The following is a 20,804-nucleotide window of genomic DNA, read 5'->3' as shown; positions in this document are numbered from 1 at the left end:
CCACGTGACCAATACCTTAGCAACGGTTACTATCCGCCATCTTGGTGTCCCTCGAGCGTAAACAAACCGTATCTAACGAAGAGTTCATGTGAGAAAGAAGGGATGGTTTTATGCATTGTTGTTGGCTGTTCGAGCAAAAGTGGAAAGCATAAAGACTAAGGATTTTTTCGTATGATAATTTAATAATTTTATTATTTCTATAGCGCAAAATTCATGGGATATATGATCTAATGCGCTATACCTAAGATCATTACAAATCAAGGGGAAGAACAGGAGGAACTAGAAGTTGTTGTATGGTTCGAGGCTTGCGGCTGTTGTAGATCCTCGATTTTTTGGTCGAGCTTTTCTTTGAGCTTCTTCGCCGATGAGAAATCGATGTCTTTAGCCCTCGCATACGGCACTTCATTGACATATGTCGGCAAAATCCATGAGCATTTTACCTGAGTGCAAGCAAGCTTGGGGTATCACGAAAACTAACACCCCGAAAACTCAGACCTCAGACCCCTCGAAAATTCAAGAGATAAACTCGACTCATGATCACTCCTGGTAATGCCGCGTGTATTTTGACCTTTTGGGTCTTGATCCAACTGAAGCAGCAAAAACAAGGCCGCAAGTTGCACGTTTCGCAAAATCGTCCGATGGTTGAGCATTAAACATTTTAGAGTGACACAAGACTTCATTTTGCTTAGATTTCCTCCATTTTTCCCGTTAATTTTGAGCTTCTCATTCACAGTTAACTGGATCAAATGCGCTCGCTCCAACACCAAAGTATTAAAATGTGGCGTGATTTTGACGTGCCGAAAGGGACATTTGTTTACTTTTTTGTACTATGTCGCACAGATCCTTGTTGTTGCTCTGTTAAAATTCTTAAATATTTCGCGATAATAATGGATACAAACAGAGACTCGGCCCACCAGTCCCAAAACGAAGACAATTTTGCGACCCTTGGGCTAGAGTTCTTAAATGAGGCAGAAAGAGAAAAACAACGGGAAAGAAGACTCGGCATCAGCGCCGTCACGATTCGCTTCACTGAAGAATCACTCTTGATATTGTTGTCCGTCTTTCGCGTCGGATTTGTTGCATTATTCCACCGGTTATGTTATAAAACAATTGGTTCATGCTTTATGCTATGCACTATCGAATTATGGAGCACTTCGGAAGCTTGGAGAACACTTCGAGGGATCCGAGTTTTCGGTGTCTGAGTTTTGGTGACACCCAGCGAGCTTGCCATTAATACGAGTAGTTGCCTCTAATATAAAATAAAACACTCGCGATATGTGAGCATGACTCAGCCAGTCCAGCTTGCATCCCAAACAATGGGCTGACAAAATAGTCCCATTGTTTTCGGAAATGACCCAAATGTTCACAAAAGGATCATTCATATCCTGTGAATGCCAAACTCGTGCTCTCACGACATACTTGCCGGCGATTACTTTGCCTACAACTGAGGTTACAAATTCCGACACCATTTGATTAAACGCCTCTAGACTCTTGAACGCCTTGAACTGCTTCTTGGTGCAGAAGCTGGTCTCAAGAACGAGGTAACTCAGCAAATCCGACACTTCCACAAGAGGCAAGCATTTTGGACTTAACTTCTCGGCTGTTACGCTTGCAGGGTCAACCGCGATGACCGAGACCTTTTGTAAACATCTTTCCTTCCAACTCTCTAAGCTTTCGGCATACTCAGAGAGCACTGGGATACCTTAAGATGAATGCCAGATACTTTTATCGCTTTTTTCTTTCTGGATATTCATGTAGTTGGCGAAATACATGAGGGGACGCAAATCGTCTGCACTGGAAGTACACATCAAACTCCCCAGGGGTTCTAATCCAATTAAATATGTGGTTTTTATGTCAGCGTTTGCGTGGTTAATATCGTTAGCGCCCCTTTCGGTTGGATCTGGACAGTGTCGGTATTTGGATCTGGACAATGTTCTTTTTTTTTTCCCAGATTGCTTTGTAGTGCATGTAGTTTTCTTAGTTATTTTCCCCAAAAATTGCGCCGAGGAAAGGTTTTTCGACCTTCTCTCGCGTCGTCAGTGATGCATTAAGCGAGCATAATTACTGGTATGTGCTCACAACAGAATTTTGTGGAATTACTCCTCTGCAATATTTTAAGCGATCGCCGATTCTGACAACTTTTCCAGAAGATTTCTGCCGAATTGAAAGCGACAAACTTCGGCTTCTCGATGGGCGCCCCTTCGTCAACAAGAAAAATTCCAGCGCATTTGAAGTTGTTTGCTCGTCTTTTGGGCTTGTATCGGTTATTCTGAGGGAAAAAAGAGGTTCTGCAGAAGGAGGATCCGCCGCGATTTATAAAGTTAAAGAATTTTTGAATGGCTTGGATTTGAGTTCCCTCAAGGGAGACGGCAACGACTTGAATTGCGAGCGACCAAGTGCAGCTCGGCGCCATACAATGACCCCTCAATTCAACACTCCGCCTAGCTAGTACGAAAGAAATGCCTGTCTCGGTTCATTTGACTCCTCCAAACAGTGGCAGTCTTAGTTCTCCTAATCTAAAGGAGATTTATGAAAGGAATGATTAGGAGACCCCAGAAAAGACTTTCCTTATTAAGAAAAGTGGTAGCCGCGTTCTCCAAGATGCACAAGGCATCTGTGAAAGGAGCCGAGAAAATTTATCAACGGTGCTTTCCAGAATGTGTGCTTTTGGCGATCCTGAGGACACGGCTATTGTAAATGAGGTTGTGGAAGATGTGACCCTAAAGAAAGGGGTTAAACGGACGGTGGAAGAGCTTGTTGGTGATGAAACATTTTCCTTATACGTGGAAAGCCTCCGAGTTCCAGATTGGGTGCTATTATATTTCAAGACCAAGGCAAGGGTATCTGGTAATACTTGGCAAGCTGTAATCAATATCACCAAACTTGGAAGGACAGGGGTAAGTAAGGTCTGTTATTAGTTATCAATCTTAAGAGGCTTCTTTTGGAAAGGATATGTCTGCACTCAGATCTAATTTATCCCAACTTAGAAGCAGTTCCACAGTAACAAATTTAATGCTTGAAAGTGGTAGAAGAAGTGCAAGTCTCATTATTATTTACTATTACTATGATGATAGCTAATTTTTTTAAACCTCAGTTATATCAGATGTATTTTTCATGTTAATTTTGTTTTTTAATTTTTCTTTTGCTTTCTTTCTTTGGCTTCTGTTTTAGAAATCCTTTGACACACCAATATTGTTGAACCTTAACCAAATGAAGGCGGCCAAAAAAGTGATCTTTGGAGTTTGTAAAGAATTGACATGGATGTGAAAAAGGTGCCTTCTCCTTTACAAGGTTATCAGGTGGATTTGTTTCCTGTTTTGGAGTTGATTGTCTGCAAGCAAAGGCTGCATAATGTGTGCTCACCAACTCTCAAACTTCTGATGAAGATAGATGGAAGACCCTTTTGTGGTAAATACTGACTGTCAGGTTTAAGTCTGCTGCCATAAATTATAAAAAAATACCTTATCTCGGATTAATTGTGTGGTTGTGCATAATTTTTGTTCCCATGAATGATGGAAATAATAACCATTTCTATTATCATTTTTTTATGATCAGGTAGAAATCAGGTATTGGTAGGTCTGGTTCCCCATCTTAACCCTGTTTACGACATACAGAGTGCAAAGTCTGTTTACCCACTGGCCATTGCGAATCGTAAAGAAAACAGGTTCATCATTAATTTCTATTATTTTATGTTACTAAAATACTTTTTCTCCTTTGCTTGACGTGGTTACAAAGTTTTTAATTTGCACAGTAGAGACACTTTCTTATAAAGCTTTCCTTACTGAAAGCCTATAGTTTTATAGAACATATATGTTACAGTTTTCATAGTTGTATTGTTGACTCAATTTCCAGTACTGGCTCTAAGATCTGACAAATGTAATATGCACAAATACACACACACACACACACACACACACACACACACAGACACACACACACACACACACACACACAAAAAAAAATACCCACACATTATGTATTAAACAGAAAGAGGAAAAAAACTGCAAATCCTTTTGCATTATAAGAACATTACCCCAACATAAGCTCTGAATAAACAACAAGTTTCATCGGTTGTCTTCATGCCTAATGTTATTTTGATAGGGAAAGCCTGAAGGTACTTTTAAAGGATCTAAATGAACAAAAGAGAATCATCAAGAACCAAGGAATTTTTGTTGATAGCATGAAGTTCAATGTAGAATTTGATGGTAAGATGTTTCTATCATTTTGTTACATGATGGTTATTTGCAAGAACATTAACCTTAATCTTTTTAAAAGGCAGGATGCTGACTTTCTTTTTAGAAACTTAATTGAGGGGTTTTTTTTTTTCATTATCAGTGAACATTATTTTAAACAGTAAGTTAATTTTCTACATGTACCGGGGGTATGTCATATCATAATTCTTTATTGCTGTTGTTTTTTTGTCATATCTTAGTTTCATTGGACTACAAAACACTGATCCTTCTTTTGGTAAAGAAAGGGGATCTTGATTTTCAACTTGGTGGTCGAGGGGTAGATGTAGAATTCTGCTTTATATGCAATGCAATCAGGGTTAGTATTTGCGTTGGTGTACATGTGAATCAATGAGCATTTTTTAGTTGTAGTTCAACAGTTACAATACACAAGCTACAGTCTTCTCTAATAATGCAACCAAAAAAGTTTGTAAGATAATATTAATTTATTTTGAGGTAATTTCATTTCCCATTAGGGTTGCAAATGTCATGAAGTGGCCCCAGATGAAACCTGCCTAGAATGCCAACGAAGCAAGTGTAACATAGGCAGGTATACTTTAAGTTTAGCCATTCATGATCATTAAATAATGCACAGGCTTATGTAGGAAGTGCTTGAGGCCTTTTGCGTACCAAAGTTGATGCATTGGTAAGAGCAGTTACCTTCCACCATTTATTTATTGCCATGATATTCATAAGACTATTTATTTTTTATTTATAGATAATAATAATAATAATAATAATAATAATAAACTTTAATAATGTGTCAGGGGTATTTAGCTTGAAGCTATTTGGAGACACAACTTGGAACGTTGGTTTTTGCGGAGGGAGGAAAACCGGAGGACCCGGAGAAAAACCCGCAGAGCAAGGATGAGAACCAACAAACTCAACCCACATGTGACACCAGGTTCAGGAATTGAACCCAGGCCACAGTGGTGGGAGGCGATTGCTCTCACCACTACGCCATCCCTGCTCCTCTTGGGGTACCCACTTACAATAAAATTATTGTAAATGCACCATTGTTGTCCATAATTTGCAGATCAACTGGAATCCGGGATGATCTCCTTTTTCTCCTTGATGAAGAGCTTACTAGCATTCAGTTGTGTGCACTACATATGGAGATGCGCAATACAGAGCAGTTGCTTGCATCCATTGGTCTGATTGCCTACAAGATTGGTTCACTTCCAGAAGCCAATCAAGCCCTGAAGTGCTTTGGCCCAGAGTCTTTTCATGGTGATAGAATTTCTGTTAAGAAGAAGAGTGGTCAGGAGTCTGCTATTTCAAAGCAGAATATTTATGTCAGCTCTATGTCAGGTACATGAGTGGTCAAATTATTGGCTTTGTGTGTATTTTACAATTGATTCACTTTGTGGGTATATCTATTATTTTTCCCATTGTGATAAAACACATTTCAGGTCCAACAGAATTTGAAATTCTTCAAAACCTTGAAGAGATTGTGGGATTCTCCCTTCCGCTGGACAAGTTGAAGCTCTCCTACACAGCTGTAAATACAGCTGAAAATTTTATTCTTAATTGTGTTACATTTTGTCAGTCCCGTGTTGATGTAAGTCTTTGATACCAGAGGTGGCATTGGCAAGTACCTTCACTTGTGGTTAAACAGTTCTTGTTTATTTTTCTTTAAATTATGAGGTGTGGTTTATATTGTGCAGCGCCCAGATGTTTCGTCGGAGAGCGCTTTTGAAATGGGCACCATTTGTAAGTACTTGCTTCCTTTTCAATTTCACAGTATGCGCTAATTACCTTTCTTATTTAGTATTTAGTATTTATTACCTTTCCTATTAATCGTATGTAGAAGTCTGTACTTTTGGGTGGCACACCCTAAAGTGCAGTATAACCCAGCATTTTTGTATTTTTACACTCTTTCTATCATCTTATTAAGTAGACTGTAATTTAAGGTGGCACACCCAAAAGTACAGTATAACCCAGTATTTTTGTATTTTTACACTCTTTTTATGATTGTAGTCAATAGACTGTACTTTAAGGTGGCACACCCAAAAGTGCAGTATAACCCAGCATTTTTGTATTTTTACACTCTTTCTATGGTTGTAGTCAATAGGCTGTACTTTAAGGTGGCACACCCAAGAGTGCAGTATAACCAAGCATTTTTGTATTTTTAAACTCTTTATATGATTGTAGTCAGTAGTCTGTACTTTAAGGTGGCACACCCAAAAGTGCAGTGTAACCCAGCATTATTGTATTTTTACACTCTTTCTATGATCATATTCAACAGGCTTTACTTTAAGGTGGCACACCCAAAAGTGCAGTATAACCCAGCATTTTTGTATTTTTACACTCTATCCAGGATCATAGTCAAAAGGCTGTACTTTAAGGTGGCACACCCAAAAGTGCTGTATAACCCAGCATATCTCTATTTTTAAACTCTTTATATGATTGTAGTCAGTAGTCTGTACATTAAGGTGGCACACCCAAAAGGGCAGTGTAACCCAGCACTTTTGTACTTTTACACTCTTTCTATGATTGTAGTCAATAGGCTGTACTTTAAGGTGGCACACCCAAAAGTGCAGTATAGCCCAGCCTTTTTGTATTTTTAAATTCTTTATATGATCGTAGTCTAGTCTGTACTTTAAGGTTGCACACCCAAAAGGGCAGTGTAACCCAGCACTTTTGCACTTTTACACTCTTTCTCTGATCATAGTCAATAGGCTGTACTTTCAGGTGGCACACCCAAAAGTGCAGTATAACCCAGCATTTCTGTATTTTTAAATTCTTTATATGATCGTAGTCAGTAGTCTGTACTTTAAGGTGGCACACCCAGAAGTGCAGTATAACCCAACATTTCTGTATTTTTAAATTCTTTTTATGATCGTAGTCAGTAGTCTGCACTCTAAGGTAGCACACCCAAAAGTGCAGTATAACCCAGCATTTCTGTATTTTGAAATTCTTTATATGATCGTAGTCTGTACTTTAAGGTGGCACACCCAAAAGTGCAGTATAACCCAGCATTTCTGTATTTTGAAATTCTTTATATGATCGTAGTCAGTAGTCTGTACTTTAAGGTGGCACACCCAAAAGTGCAGTATAACCCAGCATTTCTGTATTTTGAAATTCTTTATATGATCGTAGTCAGTAGTCTGTACTTTAAGGTGGCACACCCAGAAGTGCAGTATAACCCAGCATTTCTGTATTTTTAAATTCTTTTTATGATCGTAGTCAGTAGTCTGCACTCTAAGGTGGCACACCCAAAAGTGCAGTATAACCCAGCATTTCTGTATTTTGAAATTCTTTATATGATCGTAGTCAGTAGTCTGTACTTTAAGGTGGCACACCCAAAAGTGCAGTATAACCCAGCATTTCTGTATTTTGAAATTCTTTATATGATCGTAGTCAGTAGTCTGTACTTTAAGGTGGCACACCCAAAAGTGCAGTATAACCCAGCATTTCTGTATTTTTAAATTCTTTATATGATCGTAGTCAGTAGTCTGTACTTTAAGGTGGCACACCCAGAAGTGCAGTATAACCCAGCATTTCTGTATTTTTAAATTCTTTTTATGATCGTAGTCAGTAGTCTGCACTTTAAGGTGGCACACCCAAAAGTGCAGTATAACCCAGCATTTCTGTATTTTGAAATTCTTTATATGATCGTAGTCAGTAGTCTGTACTTTAAGGTGGCACACCCAAAAGTGCAGTATAACCCAGCATTTCTGTATTTTGAAATTCTTTATATGATCGTAGTCAGTAGTCTGTACTTTAAGGTGGCACACCCAAAAGTGCAGTATAACCCAGCATTTCTGTATTTTTAAATTCTTTATATGATCGTAGTCAGTAGTCTGTACTTTAAGGTGGCACACCCAAAAGTGCAGTATAACCCAGCATCTCTGTATTTTTAAATTCTTTATATGATTGTAGTCAGTAGTCTGTACTTTAAGGTGGCACACCCAAAAGTGCAGTATAACCCAGCATTTCTGTATTTTTAAATTCTTTATATGATCGTAGTCAGTAGTCTGCACTTTAAGGTGGCACACCCAAAAGTGCAGTATAACCCAGCAATTCTGTATTTTTAAACTCTGTATATGATCATAGTCATTAGGCTGTACTTTAAGTGGCACACCCAGAGACGCCCGTTCGTCAACAAGAAAAATTCCAGCGCATTTGAAGTTTGGATGGCCGAGGGGTTGGCGGCCTATTCAAGGAAATACGGTATATAGATTACTCGAGGCTGTGCGCGTTATTTTGTGTTGTTGCATAATTCATGTTATCTCGTATTGCCCAGTTTGTCAGGAAATCAGTCGTTGTCGTGTGTTTACGTCCTACAAAAACGTTGCATCGGAAATTTCATGATCCAGCTTCGCAAAGAAATGTACCAGCTTTTGTTTTGCCTTGATTTATTCATTGATTTTTTTTTTTCACAGCATTTTGTTTTTGAAGTTCTCTTCCCGTCGCGGTTTGCAGGGCACCTTCTAGCAGTAAATGAAACTGTTTTTCAAATATGTGTCTGAAATGACCATTTATTATTGTCGCTCTGCTGTAGATAGGTGAAGAGCTCAAAGAGCAGAAAAGTTTGAGTCACAAGAATTTCTTCACGTTATATATCCCAGAAGCACTTAGGTATTACTCTGAATGCCAGGACTTCAGCCTGGGTGAACCAGAAAGGATAGAAAACACTTCCCTATTTTAACCATGAATGAAAACCTAAGTATGTTATATATCCCAGTAGCATTAAGGCATTACAATGAATGCCAGGACTTCTGCCTGGGTGAACCAGAAAGGAAAGACAACATTTCCCTCTATTAACCGTGAATGGAAAACTAAGTTTGCTATATATCCCAGAAGCCCTCTGGCATTACGCTGAATGCTATATTAATCAAAGAAATATGACAAATAAATATATATCTCAGAAGTGGTCAGGCAACACTAAACAAAAGATTATTATTACAGGATTAAACTTCAAGAAAATAGATTTCTTTAAAAGAAAACAATGTTGACTGTGCCATACTACAATGGGTGCACACAATTTAAAAATTTAAATGTTATACATTGCATGCAGAGCACATAAATTGACATCACATGGTTCCTCTTCAAGGGGAAAGAGCAAGTCATCTCTTAACCCTGTCCATCTGAAACAGAGAGAAAAAAAATCAGTGAATTTAGTTTCCACCTTTGTAATCCAAACCTACCATATTTCTGCTGGTAACTGTCTGTCAAACTGAGTATCCCAAGTGAGATTTAAAGACATGGGTTCCAAATAGAAAGTGAAGTACCATACTGCAAGCTTGACGTTTTTATGCTTGTCAATACGGAAATGCAGAGTTGTACCTACCCCCCCCCCCCAATATTTGCTTTGCTCTTTGGGAAACACTCAGCAAAGGCTTCCCCACGAGGAACATCAGGACAGGCACATTCCTATCAACAAAGTGCACGTACGACTTAATAATGAATGAACTTGGCTAAAGCCATATAATATTCACTATTATTTGTAGATATATAATCACTGTTCACCACAGATAAAATATGTTCATGTTTGTGGACAGATTTCTGCCTTTCCATAAAGTCAAGAAAGCCAAGAAAGCTGTCTTGAATTGATTACAATTAAATTGCATCACAATTTACTGTAGAATTCTGCTATGATGCATGTCATTTAGCAATTGCAGGTATAACCTACCTTAATAACTTTGCAGAATACACAGCACTGTGTCCAATCCGGCCTCGCTGGCAAAGTCCATTGATATATTTGTTAGCATCACCACCTTTTTGCTTTAGTAGCATAACATGGCTAGACATGTAACATAAAAACATTGCAAAACTAAAACAAAATGAAGAGTCAAGATTGGCAGACAAATAACCTGGAAATTTAACGTAGGTACTAAAAGTTGGAATCACCTGAAACCAACGATAAAACCACCTGAAATTTACTTAGGCAGTGGAAGTTAAAGCCACCATTCATCAGCTATATTCTGTCATTTGCAGTGAAATACCTTGCAAAAAATCCACATATATTTCACACTTGCAATAACAAAGTCAGTGAAATTCTAGGTCACGCTATAAATTCGTCTCTGATTAAAAAGAAACACAATGTTCAAAATTTCCTTAGGAAGTTTGAAAATCTTTAGGCCTTCCTGGGCTTTTTCATATATAATTTGCATAATCCCGTTGAAGAAACTTCACGTCTTTCTTTCGATTTAAAACAGTTTCTTCTTTGCATTCGCGATCGCATGTTGTTATTGTCACGCAAGTGCTTTGTCAAGAAATGAATTCGCATACTCCCGTGCACTCCCAGCCATTCGTAGAGCTAATTGAGTGTGTTTTCAACAAGAATAATGGAATGTTTCCTTGAAGACCTGTTTGTGGTGCTTATTCTGTACTGTAGGGCATTATATACGATATCCGTAAGCCGGGCTCCCTGTGGATAAACTCGATTGTTAACACTTATTTTCTGATGTCACCCGTAACTTTTTAGGTGCTTTCATGTTGTTTTAAATTGTTTCGAGATATTTTCAGGTAATTTCAGATGGTTTCCTTGGGGGTTTCAGGTGGTTTCATCGGTGGTTTCAGATGGTTTCAGGTGGTTTCAGGTGATCCCAACTTAAAGTACCTACGGGAAATTTAACTTTAATGCATCTTCCATAAACCACTATAAGCTGCAAAATCAAACTCAGGCACTTTGCTGGATCTTTAATGAAATTTAATGGTATTGAGTTCTGATACACCACAAAACCAACATTCACAACAAAACATAAGGCAGCAAATACACTTAGCCGGTTTATGACGTCAATCCATAGCAACCAGCCTTTTCGAATATTTGAACTTCTGTTTACCTGAATCTCGTGATGACTCTTCAAATGGATATTTTTCTGACTACCAATACGTTTAAAAGTTGTCTGTGCCAAAAACGGCATTGAATATTGAGCCCGCCTACGTCTTGCATCGTCTCCATTAGCGCCCTCCGAAGCATTGTTGATCTTGAATAATTTACATCTAAAACGGTTGTTAATCGTGGTCGCTTCACATTACTTTCCATTTCTTCTTTAGAATTAGCCTTAAGCATGATAAGTCCGCTTTCGTTGCCTACCTGTTTTGTATCCAGATTTGGAGAAAATGATTTTTATCTATCAAGTTTGTCTCAGTCACATTTGGTCCACCATTGATGCCAGGCAGAACTTAAGCCAGATTACCCGCTTTCTTCTGCTGTCGCTTTCGCTTTCTCCATTCTCTACTTTGTTTAGGTTTCTCCTTGGGAGTATTTTTTCGCAATTTTACCTCCTGTTTATTTGGTATTTCCAGCTTAGTGGAGGCCTCAAGGTCCGCCGACATTTTATTAATGTATTCCCGAGGAAGAAGAGCGAATTAGTTGAAACAGTACGTGCATCCGATCTCGTAATTTACAAAAACTTTATTGTTGTGGTGAAAAATGAGAGCCGTCTTATTGAAACTTGATGACAATATAAGCCGGCAAAGAAAACACTGTAAAAGCAATTATCTGTCACATCGATGTCAGCAGCAACAAGATTATGACGCCTTACAGGAAAGCTACCTGGAGCGCTCAGAAAGCCCCATACATTTTCTTAGACTTTTAGTCTAAGAAAATGTATGGGACTTTCCGGGATACTTGCAGTGCAGACGATTTGCGTCCCCTCATATACGGCGATAAGAGAGAGGGCTTCACTATAGAAATCGACTAATTATGCATAAATTTGACACCCGAGGGACACCAACATGGCGGATACTAACTTCAGCAAAGCTTGTGACATCACCTGAAACCCAAGAATAGGACCTAAAGTATACATTTTCTCTTAATGCCTCCGTGATAATCAATACCACGGATCTACAGTTAAGAACCATTAATAAGCCATGCGTAGATAATAAAGTTAATCTGCATATGAACCTATTCTGAAAGAAATAAAATGTTCAACAATCAAGAAAGGGTGGCAAAGGTTAAAAAAAATATCTTTTTCACCACGAATTAAACCCGCGTGCCTCCGTACTGAAACGGGACCGAGCTCTGCGTGCCGTCGCATTAAATTGCTGACGAGATTGACAGGAGATGAAACGATAACTGCTAATGTGGGATAAATTGGCCCCAATAGTGACGCTTTTATTTCTCCCGGCATCAAAAACATTGATACAATAAACACCACGCCAACATCAACATCTAGAGCCAAGTACGTATAAAAAGGCAAGGAAAGCCTGATAAGAAGGCCGGAGCATGGGGAGGGGGCGCGAAAACTCTTCTACAGTACGGAAATTCTGTCAGTTCGGATGTTAACACGATGGGAATGAAGGCAAGAAGAATCAGAAGAGAAACTGACCTTGCCTTTAATCTTGGTGCTATTTGATCTGACCTTATTTGATTGGCTTAAGTTCTGTGATTGTCAACGCTCCTTGCCCTGTGCAACGGCACACTTAACTACGTAACTATGACGAACCTCGAGATAAAATCGCTTTATTCTTATGTCATAATGTTGGCCCTCTTAAAGAAAGCTCTTGAGGCAATTTTCATATTAGGTTCCAGCTATAACCTACTCAATTCATGAACCGGATCAGTTTTGGGGGCTAGGCTCTGTGAAAGTAAATAACTGTTCTTCAATAAATGCGACGAGTTATCCACATGGACAAGTTAGAATTAAAACCGTTTCAACTTCCTTGTGCTAAATAACTAATTCAATAACAATTTCATAATTAGTAGCTTTTACACATTTCATCTTAAAATCTACGTTGATCTCTCCTTCTGATATAGTCTATACCATTTACAAATCTATGGTCACTCAACTGTGTTATTGGCAAAAAAAAATCTACTCAATAAATTTGACACGTGCACGTTTTGGTTTTCTTTGAGAAGCATCCTTTTACATACATATATACATACATACATACATACATACATACATACATACATTTTATTGGACGCATCCCCGTCAGGGGCTCTTCAGTAATTTTGTTATAATTATGGACAAACATGTACCTTAAAAGGATATTTCAACACTTTTCCTGAAATTTATCAATTTCTAAACATTTCTTTTTTCAATGGGCTTAAGCCTGAGATCACTGACAAAATTATTTCATTTGTTTACAACAAACAAATTTCACTGAAACTAACCCCCGCTGGGAGGGCAAATTGTCTGTGGGGGAGTGGGAGATTTAAAAGCATTGTTAGGTCGTTGATCAAGAAAGACGCTCACATTTGGATGCCCCACCTCCTTTCCTTTCCCTTGGCTTCGTGGTTACCATAAACACGAAGGCGCGCCATAAAAGGAGTCTTAGGTCCCACTGGACCATTTGTCAATCAACCGTCGTGTGATGTTGAACTCTAACAGTCAAGTCAGCTTGAGCTACTGCTGCTCCAAAGCAGTGAACAGCGGGCGCATTCCTCAAAATTGTTTTATGTCTTCATCATAGTGCAAGAATTTTTGAGATTTGTATTTCCTTTCTCAAATGGAAACTGTCTTTATTTGTGGCGGTAAATTTTAGATCGAAGTAGGTGGTCCGCACGTTACCTCATGCCACCATGCTGGTGGAAGTAAACAATAAATATCTCGTATGATGCACGATCCTCGCAGTAAAAAGAGCTATTTATGCAATAGCGAAAATCAGACCTGAAAAAAATCAGGCCTGTACGGGATTCGAACCACTGACCTCTGCGATACTAGTGCAGCGCTCTACCAATTGAGCAAACAAGCCAACTGGGAGCAGGCCGTTAAGTTGATTCGTAATAAACCCGTGATGGTAAATCAGATACAATAAATATATGAGGTTCATATATTTTGAACTGCGGTATTAGATACGTATGATGCACGATCCTCGCAGTAGAGAGCGCTATTTATGCAATAGCGAAAATACTCCTTTTGTTCGTCTACCAGCATTTAAATTTGACCCGCACACGTCAACAGTGAGTGACAAATGAGACTAGGCCTTCCCAGGGAAGACTTCCTTATATAGCGCGCCTTCGTGTTTAATATCCAATCTCGTTCCCAGGGTTCTCTTCCCTTCAAAGAGGACACGGGCGGGAAAAAGCCTTGACATCGGCCGGTCACGTGCGCATCCAACAATCGGACTTGACCGGACTTGGTTTGCCCTGACTGACTTTGACCGTGCTTAGTTTGACCGTACTGAGTTTGACCGTACTGAGTTTGACCGTACTGAGTTTGAGCGTACTGAGTTTGACCGTACTGAGTTTGAGCGTACTGGGTTTGACCGTACTGGGTTTGACCGTACTGAGTTTGACCGTACTGAGTTTGACCGTACTGAGTTTGACCGTACTGAGTTTGACCGTACTGAGTTTCACCAAAGAAAACTCCACAAAACAGCTCTATTTAAGCCCCAGGTACAAAGGATTAAGTAATGCTATGAATTATCCCAAGGATCACGTAATATAAAACGATTTGCTAGAAATTTTGCCTTTTACAATAGCAGTCACTTTCAAAAATTCAGGTGGATAAAAATCATCATAGACAAAAGGCCATCACAGGTGACGGTTAAAGTTTAACACGACTTACAGTTATGACCTAACAACAACTGTTTACGGCTGACCGAATTGGAAATGATAGCATTTACGCTTTGCTGAGTCTAGAAAAATCTCGCCCTTTCTACGTGGAGTTTTATATATACATTTTGCGTTGCATAATAACTTGCTAACTAAAAATCCCATCGTTACGAACCTTACATGCATAAAAAAGTACGTTCGTGTATAAGTTTATACTTCTAAATGTGCAATTCGAAATCATGTAAGATGCAGTGGCGGATCCAGGGGGAGGGTCTGGGGGGTCTGGACCCCCCGCTCTATCAGACCTGACGCTTACAACTTTGAGACTGAAATTCTTACGTCGACAGGATCGTGTATCACTATTTAACTGGCTTATTTTTTTAAATTAATCCAAGTAAACGGTAAGCGGACAAGGAATCATAACGTACAACCGCGACTGGCGGGAGGGGGTGGGGGGGGGAGGTAATTTGCCTCAAAAGAGTCCAACAGTCCTTTCTGAGCCAAAGTTTGGATTCCCCCAATCAAAAATTCGGGGATCCGCCTCTGAGATGTACACATGTACCATTTTCATGGCAGATTTTAAATAAATTCCCAGAATGAAGCATTTGTGCTCAGATCCTAGATTCATGTCATTTAGAAGAGCCTTCGGTGTCCAAACCATGAGCTGCGAACCCCCACTTTGTGGTAGAGAGATCTCATTCTGTACAGCGGAACCCTGGGTCAATGGTTCTATAATTAGCAATGAATGAAGTGGGTAAATTTTTAAAGAAACCGGGGTGCTGCGTTGATGGGCTGTTTTACAACATAATTTGATTTTATCAACTGAGTTGCTCATTAATGTAAATTGACCGTAAAGAGCTTAATTTCTAAAACTGACGCTTCGAGAGTTAGACCTTCGTCAAAGCTATTCTAATCCTTGTGTGTATTCAGCTGTATTTCGCCGACAATTCTGGTATTGGTCAGGGGAACATTCTCATTTATAGGTTAAAAACGGCTAACTATAATCATTTAAAAATTAGGGCAAGCAGTTTTTGGCTGGTGTCATAATCTCAATGTTGTGAATATTTCGTACTACAAAGGCTATTCACAGGTGGGAAAACAAGATCGTTAGTTTGCTGCCTTCGCAACAAAAGAAAGATAGGAAGTTGCTTTGCGGTGAAGAAATGGTAAGAATTCAAAATTTTATAATTTTAAGAGGAAGCTCTGTCGTAGAACACCTCTCAAAAGCCTAAAGTTTTATTTTTCAAGCTTGATGATCGCATATTTCTTATGAAGAAAACAGTTATGACTCTTATAGAATCTCCGGTTCATTTTTGTTCTTTAGAGGCCGGTTCACTCTATGTTCATGAAACAGCTCTAAGCTAATGTTTTCCTTAGCTTAAGATGAACTAGTCTAACGATGAGGCCGAAGGACTCAGATAATCGATCATTTGCTGTACAGAACGTGGAGTCAGTGAAAATACTAGAAAAATTGCTTATAATGAGTCTCTCATCTTTAATCATAACCGGCTCTCGGACGCAGAACTCGATAGCAACTTCATGTAAAAGAAGATGACTTCTATTTCTTATGGATCTCTATCTTTATGGAAGAGTTTTCGACAGGTTACATCCTTTGATTCTAAATCTAGTTTACCAGCTGATTACATGGGTGTTGGGATTCTTGTTTCATCTCGTTCAAAAGATCCTCGGACGTGAAGCTCACAGATGAGCTCCAAACCATCACTGAGGGGTGGAATAATCCCCCGCCGTTCAACGGAACTTGGGGCTGATGACTCCATAAGCACCAAAGTTATCTTCTCTTCACTGGACACTGAGCCGGACCTTGAGTCGAAGTTACAGCCGGAATGGCTGCGGTCGATGTGCAACGTGTAACTAGTGCCCTGCCAAAAACGCGCGGTGCAATATCTTTCACCGAACATAATGTTTAGACTCTTTTAACTATCAATATTAATCACCTACAATTTTACAATTATCACTCGTACTCTAAACTTATATATTTTTACCTATAAAGTTTTAAGTACTTCTAATAATATACCTTTAATTATAGTTAATTTATAGTCTACCGTTTTATACATGAGCCTCTGGCTAGGGAAATTGGGCAGCCATGCCTCACGTTAGACAATAAACTTTGATTGATTGATTGATTGATTGGTGCGTTGAATACCGATGTGTCTTCGGATATTGTCGAACTCCATCTTCTTGCACACTCCAGACCCAGTAAAGGCGACAATGTTAAAGTCCTTGGATAGCTGCAGGTTGCTCGCCATAGGGTAGAGTGGGCTTTTAGGGACCTTATTTGGGACAGATCGAGGTGGTACAGATTCCATTTATGGAAGCTTTCGTTAACAGGAGCGTTGATCTTGAAGGGAAGGGACTGGAAAGCAGGCAGTTAACGAAATTTGTTGGCCCAGACTTCACCAAGGTCAACAAAATACCAGACTCTCAAGTGAAGGCACAGAAGGCTGGATAACTTAAGAGCCAGTAAAAATAGATAGATAATAATCTTTAGACAGGGTGCGTTCTCACAGAGGTGGTTTTCACAACGGCCCTGTAAGCACCTACCCAACCCACCCCGCGGAGAACATCCATCACACATTATACTCGTACGTGGGAAATTAACGTCTCCTACCCTAACCCTGCAGGAGACTTGACCTCCATTTATTCCTCCCTATCCGAGAAGACTAGAATATCTAGCCATTTCTTTATGTTACAGAAAGGAAGCATATTCTTCTCAGTTATTTTAAGACCTTGAGTGTTGGTCCAGCCGAGGCTCGAACCTTCGACCGCACAATAGTCCAACGCTGTATCCATTGAGCTACCTGGGAGGTAGCACAAGTTGATTTTCTTGGTACATAGTAATCAATGTAGGATTTAGGGCGAAATGGGCGAGGTTCAGTAGGCTTTTGCTTGGAACAGGAATCTCGCTAAAAACAAATCTAAAATACCATAAAAGATATTGAATTTCAAGATTGTCGCCTTCATTTGAACTGATTCAAAGAAGAAATTGTAGAAGTGCAGAGCAGGAGGACTTAAACCTCCTTGATAAAATTGAACTTAGTTGAGATGTATTTAACAACGTTTTGATTATAGATTTCAACTGAAAATGTAGAGATCGATCGGCTATTAAATCATTATACCTGTCTACTAACGGCAAGTTTTCATTTGGGCTATATACAGAGAGTCATGCCGTTAACGGAATCTCTAAACTGTGAGCCAAAAGTGCCGCCTGTGTCGCCTGTGTGTCCTGGAGAGAATTTACCCTCGTCAGCAGCCAACTGAATTACCTTCAGAGAATGATACAAACCGTTTTGCTTTCAGACCGATAAAATGACCATGTAAAGGCTCTTAAATATTTGGCCTGAGGTAAATGAACTCACCTCCGCTAACATATGTCGCATAGACCTGTAGAAGAGTAATAAAGGTATCATCTCATTCTTTTAAGTTAAAACGACCTCGCTCTTGAGTTTAAAATACAAATAAAGTACGGTAAGTAAAAAATAAAAGGTACGGTAGATTTTTTCTGAATGACTTCTGTGTTAAGGAAGACTGTGATAAAAAAAACTATAATGACAAGAACGATAGAAACTCGCAGGTAAAGTAACAGCAAACAGGCTTTAGATTTCGATCAAGACGAAGAATCGTGGCGACCACATGTTGTCTGTGAGCTATTCGGTGAAATGGAATGGCTCACTCCTTTTGCTCGATTGTGAACATAAATTGGATTCCTCGAGAAAGAGCCAGCTGCAATACACGTGGTATGATATGTTTCAGAACTGGACACGATTCAACTATTGAAGTCAAGAACGTTTGCGATTCTCTCTTTTCTTACTCACACTCCGTCAACTTTGATAAGTGATGTTTGTTTGTTCAACTGGCAACTCCTACATGTTCTCACCATTATGTTATTTTAATGATAGAAAAATAGCTTTAAATACTAAGGGAAACGTTTTTATCTAGTCAAAAGTTTAGTCAATTGATTGAACAACTCTGCCATGTTAAGCCGCACATTAATTCATGATTATTCAACCGTTTAATGTGGACAAGCATCGCTTTTGGAAGCAAGTTCTTATTTATGAACTCGTGGGCAGATCATGTATCATAAGTGGAATATCAAGATAAACAGCAACAATAGGGCATTAAAGATCCGCAAGTTAAAGCTATCGTGGGAAGAGACCTGGAAAAATACTAAAGGGAAGTAATCAATATTCTTTTATTTTTAGGAGGGATCAAAGAGCCTTGCTTATGTGACAGCGAAGGTCCGTTCTATCGTGGGCATCCAACTGTTTTTGCTGACAACTCGTGTTTGCAGAGCATAAGTCTTATTTATTATCTAAGCAAGTACAAAGTATTATTAATATTCAGGAAAACACTTGTCAGCACGTTCCGTAATCTGAATGCTCCCTAGGATTCAATTTAACACAGAAGTAGATTATGGGGCCGAGATTCCTATCGCGTCAGCCAAAACTTATTAATAGAAATTTAGGATTATTTCTTAATTGCACTGGTTTACAACCACTCCCAATAGGCTATTTACAAGAACTTGAAGAAAACAACGAAGGTTGTCATTTGCACCTTTTAAATAAAAGAATCAGGTGCTTGCTATCTTGTGAACAAAATGTCAAGGAGAAGTTTAAATATCGAATTGATATATTAAGTATTTTTCCATTCTAAGATCGACTGAGGGGTTATTTTCTAAAAGAAAGAAAGACTTTTCCAGAAGTTGTGAGCTTCATCATTTAAGCTTCAGGATTCTGTGAATCTGATGTAGAAAATAGTATTGTATGACCCATAGATTCGTTAACTCTTGAGTAATAAGATAGGTGAATGACAACCGTTTTGCAAATCTGATCACTCCTTCTTGAAACATCAAAATGGTTTGCACTCATTTATTATCTTTTTTAACGAAAGACATAAAGAGAGCTTCTCTTCGCTTCGTGTTCATGTGAAAAAGCTGTGAAATAATGTTTCTTGTGGAGGATGTATGCTGCCCCTGAAACAGAACGCCAACGGGGATGCGTGATGTAACGGTGAGATTGGTGGGCACAGATCAATTCCCTATCACTTTTAAGTTTGGAAACAGAATATTGATTTCACAGATAAAATATTGAGCCCAACTTGTTATTTTATGTACCTCGTCACCTCTAGCCTTGTACCACAATAAAATTGCACAGAAATAAGCATAAAGGCTATGTATGCTTCAAAACCATCTCTTCAAAAGGGACCTGTCATTACGAGAGGATTTTGGTTGTCGCGATGAAATTTACCCGATCTCTCCTAAGGCCCTTAAATATCATTATGATCACCCTCATTGGCAGTTAACTGGCAGTCAATTCTTTATAGTCCCCTTTAAAGTATGTTGGCAACGACTGATCCACTCTCTGGTCCCTCTGAAAACCATTTGGCTCCCTCCCCCCCCCCCCCCACACTCAGATTTTGAGTTACGCACTTGGTAGAAGAGGAACAACAGTTTTATTTTTGTTCCTTTCATTTTTTTTCTCATGAGATTTTATTTATTATGATGAATCAGGCATTTTAGTTTAGTCGCCATAAACTAAAACGCTTTGCTATCCCTTCAAAAGGAAAACGCTGTTCTTGTTCCATTTTTTATCAAGAAAAAAAATCGTTCTCTTCCTGATTTAAGAAAATGAAGATTCTCTTTATGTTTTTCTTCATACAAATTCTGAATGGTTGGTGTCCTTCAAGCCTTTCAGACTACAGTTTGACGCACGCGCCATGATACCTTTGTCACGTGTTAATGAAGAGACCAGACATTATTTATTGTCAGGGGTGGTGGTGGAGGATTAATTTTTGGGTGAAAGGGTCACGTGGTTCTCAGGGGTAACGGAGGGGGTACCAGTCCTAGCTAACAGAGTATAAGGGGGGAGCTCTAGAAAACTGACTGCCAATGAGAGGAGGGGGGGAGAGAGAATGAATAATACACAGTATGAGGGGATCAGGTAAACTTTATCATGAAACAACCAAAGTCGTCCGAAAAACCCTCTTCCCCTTGCTGGGTCGCTAAGCGTTTCTTTTCCTGATGTTTCGCGCTTTCAAAAAGAGATTTGTCTCAGGAAAAGCGTGGGGGAGGGGAAGGTGGTATTCATTGCGAGGAGCACCCATGA

The 20,804-nt window shown here is 39.2% G+C and overlaps 1 long non-coding RNA gene and 2 pseudogenes across 4 annotated transcripts; 1 reads left to right on the top strand and 2 right to left on the bottom strand.

The window, feature by feature from the left end:
- The first annotated feature begins 1,623 nt into the window (after positions 1 to 1,623).
- LOC148740258 (uncharacterized) lies at positions 1,624 to 9,524 on the top strand (annotated as a pseudogene). Its single transcript, XR_015997120.1, has 11 exons — positions 1,624 to 2,897; positions 3,172 to 3,408; positions 3,556 to 3,664; positions 4,102 to 4,205; positions 4,433 to 4,548; positions 4,706 to 4,779; positions 5,266 to 5,540; positions 5,642 to 5,730; positions 5,877 to 5,942; positions 8,289 to 8,405; positions 8,618 to 9,524. The product of XR_015997120.1 is annotated as an uncharacterized LOC148740258 (transcript).
- On the bottom strand, positions 9,110 to 11,827 carry LOC148740257 (uncharacterized). 3 transcript variants are annotated; one of them, XR_015997135.1, is made up of 3 exons: positions 11,275 to 11,827; positions 9,868 to 9,978; positions 9,110 to 9,322 (listed from the first exon to the last, which is right to left on the bottom strand). It is a non-coding gene; the product is annotated as an uncharacterized LOC148740257 (long non-coding RNA). The 3 variants fall into 3 exon arrangements; XR_015997136.1 differs by lacking the exon at positions 11,275 to 11,827 and adding an exon at positions 10,086 to 10,830 and having other exon boundaries at positions 9,110 to 9,608; XR_015997134.1 differs by lacking the exon at positions 11,275 to 11,827 and adding an exon at positions 10,467 to 10,790.
- A 4,553-nt stretch (positions 11,828 to 16,380) lies between these two features.
- Positions 16,381 to 17,278, bottom strand: LOC148740256 (uncharacterized; annotated as a pseudogene).
- Positions 17,279 to 20,804: the final 3,526 nt, after the last annotated feature.

The sequence above is a fragment of the Stylophora pistillata genome, chromosome 2, assembly GCF_964205215.1.
Source record: "Stylophora pistillata chromosome 2, jaStyPist1.2, whole genome shotgun sequence".
Taxonomy (NCBI): domain Eukaryota; kingdom Metazoa; phylum Cnidaria; class Anthozoa; order Scleractinia; family Pocilloporidae; genus Stylophora; species Stylophora pistillata.
The sequence above is the reverse complement of the archived record's forward strand: the minus strand, read 5'-3'. Positions and strand labels throughout refer to the sequence as shown.